General features: G+C 40.4%; 1 protein-coding gene across 2 annotated transcripts in view; it reads right to left on the bottom strand.

The window, feature by feature from the left end:
• COL21A1 (collagen type XXI alpha 1 chain) overlaps positions 1 to 6375 on the bottom strand; it is a 203008-nt gene extending 196633 nt beyond the window's left edge. The window contains exon 1 of one of the 2 annotated variants that reach the window (XM_082347146.1): positions 6052 to 6375. The gene's annotated coding sequence lies outside the window, so the exon portion shown is untranslated. The remainder of the gene's footprint in view (positions 1 to 6051) is intronic. The other variant, XM_082347145.1, reaches the window with a different exon arrangement.
• Positions 6376 to 12259: the final 5884 nt, after the last annotated feature.

The following is a 12259-nucleotide window of genomic DNA, read 5'->3' as shown; positions in this document are numbered from 1 at the left end:
AAAAGAATCTAAAAAAGAACATATACATAACTGAATCACTGTGCTGTACAACTGAAAGTAACACATTATAAATCAACTGTATTTCAAGAGATTTTTTTTTTAATTCATATTCAACCCTTTCTAAAGATTGCTTCAGGACATTATGTTAAATGGGAATCAAAAATGGTTTGAGAAGAAACAAAGTGACACATCATGCCATGCTTGCTGATTTTTCTAAATTTAAATCAAAACCATTTTTGCCTTATACATTTTTTCACGTAAAAATATGTACAAAATGTTATTTTTATATATTAAAGGGATTTTTCCATTTAAAAAAGAAAACTGCCAATTGGCTATTAATAGACTTACTAAACTGAACATAGCAACTTCTCTGAATCCCCCTGGGATAGCCAAGCACTGGGTAGGCACTTCAGCGCTATGTGATGATTGGCTGAACACTTACAAAGAATGTTCCTCCCTGCCTTATCTTTAATATTCTATCTAATTCTGGGCACTGGTACGTGCCTAGACATGCCCTCGAGGTGGAATCAAACTCTCTCTTCCTAATAAAGTAGAAAAATACATATACAGCAAGGTTTAGCATTTCTAAATGTATATAATTCAATAAGTTGTTTCAATCATTGAATCACATGTGGATTTGAAAGTTAACATAAAAATATAAGACATATATTCTGAGTGTTTGTTTTTATTTACCTAATAAAAAGTTACCTAATAAAAAGTTAAAAGACTAAATTTCTGAAAAATATATTTAGAACTTCCTATAAAGCTCAAACTTCACTAGAACTTCTTTTCACTTTGAATTTAAAAAGAAAATATTGTTGCTCCTTAATCTTTTCTTCTTGACACCAATAACTGTAAAAACAAACAGTTAACGGGTAACATAACACTGCAATCATGGCTATATTGAGCTAGATCAAAACACGACAAGTCAAAACAAAAATTAAACAATGAATCAAACACAAGCAACTGGCAGGATTCCCAGAAGGTCACCAAACTTGGACTTGAGAAATTATCAACGTTTCCTGAAATTTTCAAAGATATCTCTGAGCTTTTCATTAGTAAAAGCCAAAATGCTAAAGAAACAGCAAAGAGGAAAAACTCAATTGAATCCTTAGAAATGGTAAACCTAGTGGGAAAAAAATCATCCTTCTCACAATTGATAGCTATAGGTTTATTTTTTTACAACTTGGCCATATTGGTATCAGTGGTTTTTCATTTAGAAAAGCTTTTCAATTAATAACCCTGAAATCAAGCTGGGTCAAGGGAGACAGGCAGGTCCATAGCATTCCCAGGACACCCTATCTTGGATTATGTGCTACTGTCACATTACCTGTTTTCAGAAGACAAGGTAGTTGAATGAAAAATGTACAGAGTAGAACACAGGAAACCTGTTGTCATCTGGTGCCACCACTGACTATTCCTGAGCCCTTAGCCAAGAATAAGGTCTCCAAGACCCTGTTTCCTCATTCAGATTAAACAAATTCTAATATCCCTAAAAATTCTATCAGTATACGGGAATTCCATGTATACAGTTAATGTGTATTGTTACACAGCCTCTCTTTTTCTTTTTCATGATTACTACTTTCGCAGTAAATTAACCCAACTGGTTAACTTTTTAATCAGTTTGAGGATCAACATGCTAGCACACTGATCTCAGGTAATTCCAGTGTGCAGTCCAGTTTGGGAACTCGTGGAGTGAAGCAGTGATTCTCAAAGTGTGGTCTCAAGCCAGCAGCAGCAGCATTTGGGAAGCTTTAGAATGTTGTTCAAAAGCTTGTATTATTTTCTGAGAAACTTGAAGGACTTCACTTATTCAGAAACAAATTCTCCCACTAGCTAAACAGAAAAAGCATCAAATGAACATAACCTAAACTAGGACTGCCTTTTCAGGATCCAGTTTTCAGAGGTGAAAAGAGAAAAGAGAGCTTCAGCTTAAACCATTTATTAACGTCCAAGGTGAAAGAATAGCAAATTCCTATTAAGCTTTGACTGTGAGCCAGGCACTGTTGGTAGAACGTTAGAGACATTAACTCATTGACTCCTCATGATAATCCCACTGATATAGGTACCATTACCCCAATTTTACTAATGAGGAAACAGAAGCAAAGAAAGGTTACGCAACTTGTCCGGGTTCAAACAACTAGTAAGTGACAGAGTCAGGATTCAAGGCTTGGCATTTTGGATTGAGAACGAGTGTCCTTAACCATGAGATGGAGAAAGTTTGAGAACTCAGCCTCCATGGCTAATTCTCTTTGCGTGAGACTGGATCACTTGCCAGAAATAAATATTTCAACTTGTTTCCCACAAGAATGCTAATGAATCAAACTAAAGAATTACTACTCATGCTGAGAAATATAATCCAAAGATAATAAACACAAAATAAAAACATATAGCCCTTTCCTGTGATTTGTTTTTACTCACAAGACTTTCCAGATTGGCCTTAGTGGTAAAACCATCAACTTTGGAACAAATGGGGCGCTCAAAATAAATGCACTGAAATGAAGGCCATCAAGGCCTTTCCAAGTGAGCCAAATTATGAAAAACAAATGCAATTAGCTAACTTCTTTTTGATTATCTCTGCCCCGGGACTTGTGCCTACAAGTGGAGAATCATGAAATCATTGTGGGGCATTGCAGTAGTGATCATTCCTAATTGGCCACTCACTGGGCTGCCACATCTTGTCGCTGAATTGCGACATCACAGATGCTCAGCTCTTCGGTTAAATTATCCAGGATACATAATTTGATTACTAAGCCTTTGAATTGGCTTCCACACGCCTTCATTTTTTCCATCAAGTGAGGTGCCTCTGATCTTCCCTTTTCATGCCCAGAGGCACTCCTCATTTCATACATAGTGAGCCTAAGAGAAAACCCTACTTACATTAATTTGTTTACATTTAATTTAATAAACTTACATTCTTATTATATTGAATTTAATAATATTACATTGTACTTTTAAATGTGTCCTAATGAAGATCTGATTTCCTGAATGGAGGAGTTACTAAGATGTTTATATGTGAAACTTGCATTATGTTTAGTTTTCTAGAAGTCACAGAAGATTGGAAACTGCAAGGGTACAACCTTTTACATTTAAAGATGGGAGATGAGTCCTAAAAAGGCACCCTAAGTTAGAAATCTAATATTCAATTTATAACTGAAATTAAAGGTGAATCAAGACTCATTTCAAAGTACAGAATCATTTGGCATCTTTTTTGGAATTAATACCCATAAATTTTTTTTTACTAGAAATATTTGGTCCTAAGAGGATCATCCAGATCAGTTCCAATCAAATTGCTTTTTCTGTATGTGGTTTTGAAGCGTTTTGAAATTATTGCATTTAAGGAGGAAAAGGACACTTGAACTACCTCGCCTACCCTTTTTGCCAGTTTAGTCCTTGATGTGTCCTCAATTTGCTTTCTCTTATATTATCTTGAACAAACCTTGATGTAACTGAATAAGGTTTCATTTCTTTCTCCCTCTCAAGTACCTAGGAAACACCAGACAGTACTTCTAGACTGGTTCTCTTGGGGGATACAGCATGCCATGCCTACCATTTGAATTTTCTTTTATAAAGAATGATATTCTGGAGAGCCAGATTTTAAGACTATTTAAATCTGAATGTGACTAGATTATAAATTCCACCAGATGGTAAAATCCTTTACCACAGACAATGAGTAGGTACATAACTGGGCTGTTGACTTGAAGATAATCTACTAAAAAAATTTTTTCTAGAAAGTTCTATATAAAACGTGTAATAAAATTAGGAAGATAATTGGAGGACATCCATATGTTCACATTCTAGTAAGAAGGAAAAACTGTAAATTCTAAGGGTGAGGTTGGTATGTAAATATTTGTAGATAAAAAATGTGACCATTGGGCTTCCCTGGCGGCGCAGTGGTTGAGAATCCGCCTGCCAATGCAGGGGACACGGGTTCGAGCCCTGCTCTGGGAAGATCCCACATGCTGCGGAGCAGCTAGGCCCGTGAGCCACAACTACTGAGCCTGTGCGTCTGGAGCCTGTGCTCCGCAACAAGAGAGGCCGCAATAATGAGAGGCCCGCGCACCGCGATGAAGAGTGGCCCCCACTCGCCGCAACTAGAGAAAGCCCTCGCACAGAAACGAAGACCCAACACAGCCAAAAATAAATATAAAAAAATAAAAAAAAAATTAAAAAATAAAAAAAAAAATGTGACCATGTTATCAACACAGTTTTCATTCCAAAGTGTTTGGGGATTAGGTTTTTGTTTTGTTTTTAGTTTGTGTGTGGGGGGGGGTGTGTGCACATTTTGAGCTAACAAATATTTCATTGACTTGCTGGAAGCATTATTTCCTTTAACTCTGACGCCATGAGAATTATGAAGTATGCATTGTACTACTGCAGTCCCCATTTTACAGATGAGGAAAGTGAGGCTCGCAGAGTTATGCCACTGCCCCAGAGTGCAGAGAGGCAGAAGAGTAGGTCTTGAACCTGCAGCTTGGGCCTCAGATCCAGGCTCCTAGTCCTCACCACTACCTATATTTCCCGCCAGCCTCTAGACACAAGCTTAGGACCTGTCTCTTAAAGGTCTCTCTACCTCATTACAAATTGGCACGGAAAATAAATGTTCTCTGCACAGGAAGTCTCTGTACACTGAGCAGTCTTCACCCAGCACACATGTTCTAGGACCACAGTCATGCCTATTCTAGCTTTTTTATCCAACGTCAGATTTTTGAATCCATTTAAGCCTATTTGCAAAGTCATTCTATTTCTGTACTAATGACTTAGGAACAGCTGGAATTTTTCTTCGCCGAAATTTTGAAATCTCAGATCTCTGTTAAAAGAAAAAAAAGGAGCCACTCAGAGAGTCCAGAGACCTGCAATGCTGAATTCCCTTTCACTCTGGAGAATTGGCATGAATCCCTGAAACCTCCAATTGCTTTTTAAAAAAATACTTTATATGAGCCTTGTAGCATGCACTGATGACAGGGGTGATGGGGAGCATCGAATCAGGGGCCAAACATTCATGTTATTACAGCCAGGAGATTCTTAGGTACATTTCTTCTTTGGCTTCAACTCTTAAAAAAAAAAAAGAAAAAGTTCTCTACGACAAAAAATTGCTCGAGATGATGGCTAAGTCTCTGCCCTTTATAGGATCCTCCAAAGTCCACGGCATTTTTTTTTTTAATATGGGCAAAACCCTACTGATGAATACCTAAGATTTTCTGAAAAGGGATCTGTTCCCTCCTCCCTCTGAAGGGGAATTCGAAGGTGTCTGCCCTTCCCTCCACTGAGATCCAGCCCAGAGTTCTCAAAAGTGAGCAAGTGCTAGCATCACCTGGAGGGTTCACGAAAACACAAAGGGCTGGGTCCCTACCTCCAGAGTTTCAGATTCAGGAGGTCTAGGCCTCCGTAGCCGGCCCCAGATTTTGCATTTCTAAAAGTTCCCAGGCGACGCTGCCGCTGCTGTCCAGAGACCCTCCCAGCCCTTCCTTGGAGAACCACGGCTCTCACTCACTGGTTCCCAAACTACTCCACCTAGCAATCACCTGCGAAGTTTTGAGCCCCACTCCTGGAGATTCTGATTTAATTGATCTGGGTGCTACCGCAGTACCAGATTTTTTTAAGCTCCCCTGAGTGACCTTCCTGGGCAGCAGCCTCAAAGAGCCTCGGGGGCACCGCGCACAGCCCACCGCCCCGTGCGCTCGCGCCCCACGTGTGGGCACCAGAGCCCCTTCCAGAAAGACCGACCGAGGCCCAGGGGGTTGAGCTTAGGGGCGTAAATCACCGCGCATTATTCATTCCCAGAGGCCAAATACTCCAAACAGAAATCCGAACCCAGAGAGGCTCCCAAGGTTATATGACCACCCAGTAACCTTGCCAGATAAATCCTGCGTCCCAGCCTCCAGCCTGGGCGCGGATTCTACCTCGTAGTTCACCCACCGCCTCCGCGCGCGCGGGAAGAAACTGCACCCTCGGGAGTGCAAACTGGAAACTGCAGCCGCGAGAGGGCCAGCCTGAAGTCCCCCGTTTGTCATTCGGGCGAGGACACTGGAGGAGGAGATGCCACCTTACCTGGCGCGCGTCCCTGGTCAGGGGTGCCGTCGCAGCCGCTGCGCGCTCCGCGTGGGCCCGTGGTGTCCCGGGAGTGAATGGTCGCGGCCCGGACACGACCTGGGCTAGAGCGGATCAGCAGCCCTCCCGGAGCCCGGAGCCTGTCTGCCCGCAGCGGCCGGTGCAGCGCGCGAGGGACACTCCCGGCCCCTGGAGGCGGAGCCCGAGATAAGGTTCGCGCCCCCACCCGCCCCCTTTCCGAGGGCAGCGGCCAGAGGGTGGGTTTTGGATCTGGATCCTCAGTGCAAGCTCCTAGGGAACCCTGGTAGAAGTCAGCTCAGTTCTCCCGCTAGGACTGGGGAGAGGCGGGCTGAGGCACTCAGGGGAAGGAGGAGAGGTCAAGGCCACTCAGAGGTGGAAAGAATGAGGGCGGAGGGAAGCAGGACCTGAGAGCATCACCTGCGTGGATACAAGGAGGCCCCCTGCCCGGCCTCTGGACTCCAGGGTCAGTCACTTCTTGGTCGGCCCAGCAGCTGACTGGTGGACCTGCCTTTGACCTAAGCTACCAGAAAACCTGAGGGGAAGTTCATGTTCAAATAGGCAGTTACCTTCGAGGACTTAAGAGTGACAGGGAAGGTCTGGAATACGGTGACCGATAAGGGGATGCTCTGCGCTCTGCCCCTTTTAGTCCATCGCTCACAGAGCAGCCAGAAAGTTCTTTAACTATCATGCACTTAAACCCGCCCCGCCTCCCCTCCCCGCCAACGTGCTCTGGCCGCGGCTGGCTCTCACCCGTCACTCGCCCCACTTCTCACCCTGCTCCCCCCGACCCATGGGACTTTTTGCCCTTCCTTATCCACAGCAGTGAGTTCTAGTATTACTTGCTATTTCTTCTGCCTCCAAAACTCTGTCCCAGACCTTATTACAGGTGCCTGCTTCTCTTCATTCATGTCTCAAATGTCCCTTCCAGAGAGTTCTTCCTGCCCCCCTCCAGACGGAGCCACTCACAACCATTCTTATCCCCTCACCCCACTTTATTTTCAATAGATCACTATCTGAAATTTTACTAACAAGTCATTCTTGTGTCTTGCATCTGTCTCAAGGTGAGCTCTAAGAGGACAGGGACTTGGTCTTGCTCCCAGCTTTATCCTCTGCAGCTAGACCCATACCTGGAATATAGTAGGTGCTCAATAAATCTGGGCTGAATGAATGTGTGAATTAATTTCTCCCCAGGGGAGAACCTTCACAAAGAAATGCCTTCCTTTTTAGCCATCTGTATGTCTTCTTTGGAGAAATGTCTATTTAGATCTTCCACCCATTTTCTAATTGGGTTGTTTGTTTTTTTGATATTGAGCTATATGAGCTGTTTGTATATTTTGGATATTAATCCCTCGTTGGTTGCTTCATCTGCAAATATTTTCTCCCATTCTGAGGGTTGTCTTTTCGTTTTGTTTATGGTTTCTTTTGCTGCACAAAAACTTTTAAGCTTAATTGGGTCTCATTTGTTTATTTTTGTTTTTATTTTCATTACACTAGGAGGTGGATTGAAATGGATCTTGCTGTAATTTATGTCAAAGAGTGTTCTGCCTATGTAAGCACATGAAAATATGCTCAACATCACTAATTATTAGAGAAATGCAAATCAAATACCTCATTGTAAGTATCACCTCACACAGGTCAGAATGGCCATCATCAAAAAATCTACAAACAAATCTACAAAAATAAATGTTAGAGAGGGTGTGGAGAAAAGGGAACCCTCCTATGCTGTTAGATGGGAATGTAAATTGGTACAGCCACTATGGAGCACAGTATGGAGGTTCCTTAAAAAACTAAAAATAGAGCTACCATATGATCTAGCAATCCCACTCCAGGGCATATATCCAGAGAAAACCATAATTTGAAAAGATACATACACCCCAATGTTCATTGCAACACTATTTACAATAACCAGGACATGGAAGCAACTTAAATGTCCATGGACAGTTGAATGGATAAAGAAGATGTGATTCATATATACAATGGAATATTACTCAGCCATAAAAAAGAATGAAGTAATGCCATTTGCAACAACATGGATGGAACAGAAATTGTCATACTGAGTGAAGTAAGTCAGACAAAGACAAATATCGTACGATATTGCTATGAGGAATCTAAAAAAGGGTAAAAATGAACTTATCTATAAAACAGAAATAGAAATTCTACAGATGTAGAAAACAAACTTATGGTTACCAGTGGGTAAGAGGGGTAGGGGTAAATTGGGAGATTAGGATTGATATATACACACTCTGTATAAAATAAATAACTAATAAGGACCTACTGTATAGCACAGGGAACTCTACTCAGTACTGTGTAATGGCCTACATGGGAAAAGAATCTAAAAAAGAGTGGATATATTTATGTGTATAACTGATTCACTTTGCTGTACAGCAGGAACTAACACAACATTGTGAATCAACTATACTCCAATTTAAAATTTTTTTAATAAATAAATAAAATATAATACAAATCAGAAAAAAAATAAATGCCTTGCTTCAATAACTGAATTCTACTGAATTCAGGTAAGACATGAATGTCTCAGAATGTTCACCGTTTCCCACATTCCCTCATCCATTCATTCAGACATTCCTGTTAGAGTCCGTTGTCATGTAAATATGTTTCTTCATGGGTCATATCAATGAAAATTTAATAATTTTCCAATATGAAGACCTGGATAACAAAGTGCATTCCCATGAGAAGTACAAACAAATATTTACTGCACAAAGGAATGAACCTAATGCAACAAGACCAAGGGTCCTGAAACTAGGCTTACTTCTGGGTTAACCAGTTTTGTGTTCATTAAGCTCATTTGGCTTGGGTTTCTGTTGCTGTCAACTGGAAGAGCCCTAAATTGAACACCCAAAGCAATTCTGGAGCTGAAAGACCCTTAAGAAAACAGAATGTCTAAGCTTACATTTATAACTTTAAATACTATCAAAGCTTAATATCACAGCTTAGCACCAATATGGATATTTTTATAAGTCCCCTTAAAAGCCCAAGCACCAATAATGGATATTTTTGTAAGCCCCCTTAAAAACCCAAGGAAATTTGACTTATATTCTAATTGGGTTGGATTATCTGCATGTTTTTTTCTGAGGGCATGTTCTTAGATCCAACTATAAGACCCTCACATTGGCAGGTAAAGATGCAAGAATGAAAATTACAAGTATACACAAAAGTGTCGTCCAAGAGAGTTTGGAGATAATCTTTCTATTTTATAGCTTCTTTCTTCCTCAATTTCAGAGTCCCAAGTCTTCCTGGCCAAGAGAACACTGAATGAATTCATGTTCCCCAGGGTTTGGGTCACATTTCTTGTATTTTTATCTTAAGGCTGACAGGCAAATTCAACTTTCCTCAGATTTAAACCATAACATAGAAGTGAGAAACTAACCTATTTCTAACCAATGATTTCTTGTGAGGCCTTTTCCCACAGAAACTCTTCAAAAGATGCTTCATTCTGGTTCTCCCAGTGAAGAGGGAAGTCGAGACGTGGTTGGCCTCTGTGTTGGAGTCATTTATACACAGCCATCTTCAAAAGTAGAAGGAAAATAAATGCTTTGTTGGTTCATTCATCTATGATTGAAATTTTGTATCTGAAGTGAAAGTGCATATTCAGGACTGGTTTTCCTTTGACGATTAAAACTTGGAAATAGAGTCCGAGCAATAGGACTCTACAAGTCCCTGAATTCTTAATAGAAATTGTTAGTAACAGGCTGGGATAGGTAATAAAGAGTTCAATTTCCATTAACTTTGACGTTAATATATCAATATATAACAAAATAATTGTTTCAAGTTCCAATGGGTGTGTGTGTGTCGGTATGTCTCTGTGTGTGTGTCTCTGTGTCTGTGTCTGTGTGTGGGGGGGAGAGAGACAGAGAGACAGAAAGAATGGGAAATATTTGAAAATATTGAAGTTATTTAATATATTTTACTAAAAACTCTAACAATCCCAGTTCCTTAACTTTTCTTAAAGGTCATATTTTTATTCCTCCAGTCATTTTCTTAGCACCCCTCTGAGATTTCTTCAAGTGCTGCATAAGTCCCCGAGTAATAATTCACACAGGAAATTATCAGTGATGACTTGGAGAAGACATCCCACAGTATGCTGCTTGCTTTCAAAAAGAAAAACAATCCTATACTGTTAGCTTCAAAATTCATACTAATAATCCCTAGACATTTTTTTCTGTCATCATCAGTCATTTATTATCCAACTTGCATTTTTTCCCCAGGTAAATGACTCAGCACTCAGTCTCTTAAATTTTAATTCTGTTTCATTCCAAATGCTTTTTTTTTTTTAAGATTTTTTGATGTGGACCATTTTTTTTAAGTCTTTATTGAATTTGTTACAATATTGCTTCTGTTTTATGTTTTGGTTTTTTTGGCCCCGAGGCATGTGGGATCTTAGCTCCCCAACCAGGGACCAAACCCTCACCCCTACATTAGAAGGTGAAGTCTTAACAACTGGACCACCAGGGAAGTCCCCCAAATGCTTTTTATAAAGGTCACTTTGACCATATTTAAGAGATATTTCATCATATGCCATTGAAAAAATTAGGATGATGGATGAAATGATGTCTCTGTCTTTCAAGATCTAAAGAGCTTGAACCTCTGTGTCCTCTGTGGGGACAATCACATCATAGTTACAACCATACATTATAACCTGCATTTTTTCCTACTTCCCGTATTCTGTAAATCATAGCTAATTTAATAGACTGTCTTCTAGATTCACCACTTCCTTTTTCAGGGCTCAGTATAAAATCTTTCTTTCCTAACCTTCTAGATCCATCATTGTCCTTCGAAGGGAGAGTGTGTGTGTGTACTTAGTGTTTGTGCAGATTTTGCCCCAGAGCCCTGGGAAGCTAATCTTTTCTTGAGGATGTATGTGCCTTCTTTATTAGATGCTCTCTCTAGAACTTGCCATCATAAATTAGGCAATCTGCCTGCATGACGTCCTCTTGTAAGGAACAGGGAGAGAAATCTCTTCCTCACGCTCTGCCGCTGAGGTTTCTCCCTGACTAAAAGCATACTTGGGAAGCTGCCTGTGGCGGTAAGGGCCAGATGAAGACTTGGCTGGCTGCACACAGCTTCAGAGATACCGTTACTCAAAATTACTTTGCTGGGGCAGAGTCAGTCGTCTGCTAGAATCTGTGTACAGGAGAGATGTGGCTTCCCCCTCAGCTCTTCTGAAAGTTCAAGTTTGAGAATGTCTTGGAGCCTGAATTGGAGAAAGCCACGATGCACCTGCTAAAAATAAGGTTTACAAAAGGTCCAGCCCCACCCTCACCTCAGCTGGTCCCTGAGACGGGAGGCCTGCATAGGACCATCTCTACAGGCTCCCTGCAAAGCTGAACTGTGACGATCCTGGGAGATCTGCTTGGCTCAGCTGAGGGAAAGATCCTCGTCCAAGGTCCCCATCTAGTCACTGATGGAGTCTATGTAAGGATGGATGGAATGTGATAGTTCTAGTCTCCCTAGAATTTTTTTCTGATTTTTTTGAAAAGGAAAAGTTAAGGGGCTCAAGAGTATTTTCAGTAGAGACTAACCCATTAAATAGTTGCTGAGTAAAGGAATGAGATTCTCTAGATGACAACTAGCTTAAAGCCAGGCTAAAATGATTACTGATATCACTTATATGCAGAATCTAAAAAAAAAAAAAAAAGATAACAGATGAACTTATTTACAAAACAGAAACAGACTCACAGACTTAGAAAACAAACTTATGGTTACCAAAGGGGAAAGGTGGTGGGGGGAAGGGATAAATTAGAAGTTTGGGATTGACATATACACACTACTGTGTATAAACTGGGTAATCAACAAGGACCTACTGTATAGCACAGGGAACTCTGCTCAGTATTCTGTAATAACCTATATGGGAAAAGAATCTGAAAAAGAATAGATATATATATGTATGTATAACTGAATCACTTTGCTGTACACCTGAAACTAACACAACATTGTAAATGAACTATACTGCAATAAAAAATTAAAATTTTTTTAAAATGTAGTATATGTATTATATTATGTAGTACATATTATGTATGATATACTATGATATACTATGATGTGCTGTAAAAAAATAATAATAAAATAAAATGATTAGAGGCAATTAATTCAATGGTCTCATAACACTTTTTAGCCCCAGTCCCTCTAAGACAGGCTGGACCTGGGACCTAAACTTATGGTTACCAAAGGG

The sequence above is a fragment of the Balaenoptera borealis genome (genome assembly GCF_965194805.1).
Source record: "Balaenoptera borealis genome assembly, chromosome: 12".
Taxonomy (NCBI): Eukaryota; Metazoa; Chordata; class Mammalia; order Artiodactyla; family Balaenopteridae; genus Balaenoptera; species Balaenoptera borealis.
The sequence above is the reverse complement of the archived record's forward strand: the minus strand, read 5'-3'. Positions and strand labels throughout refer to the sequence as shown.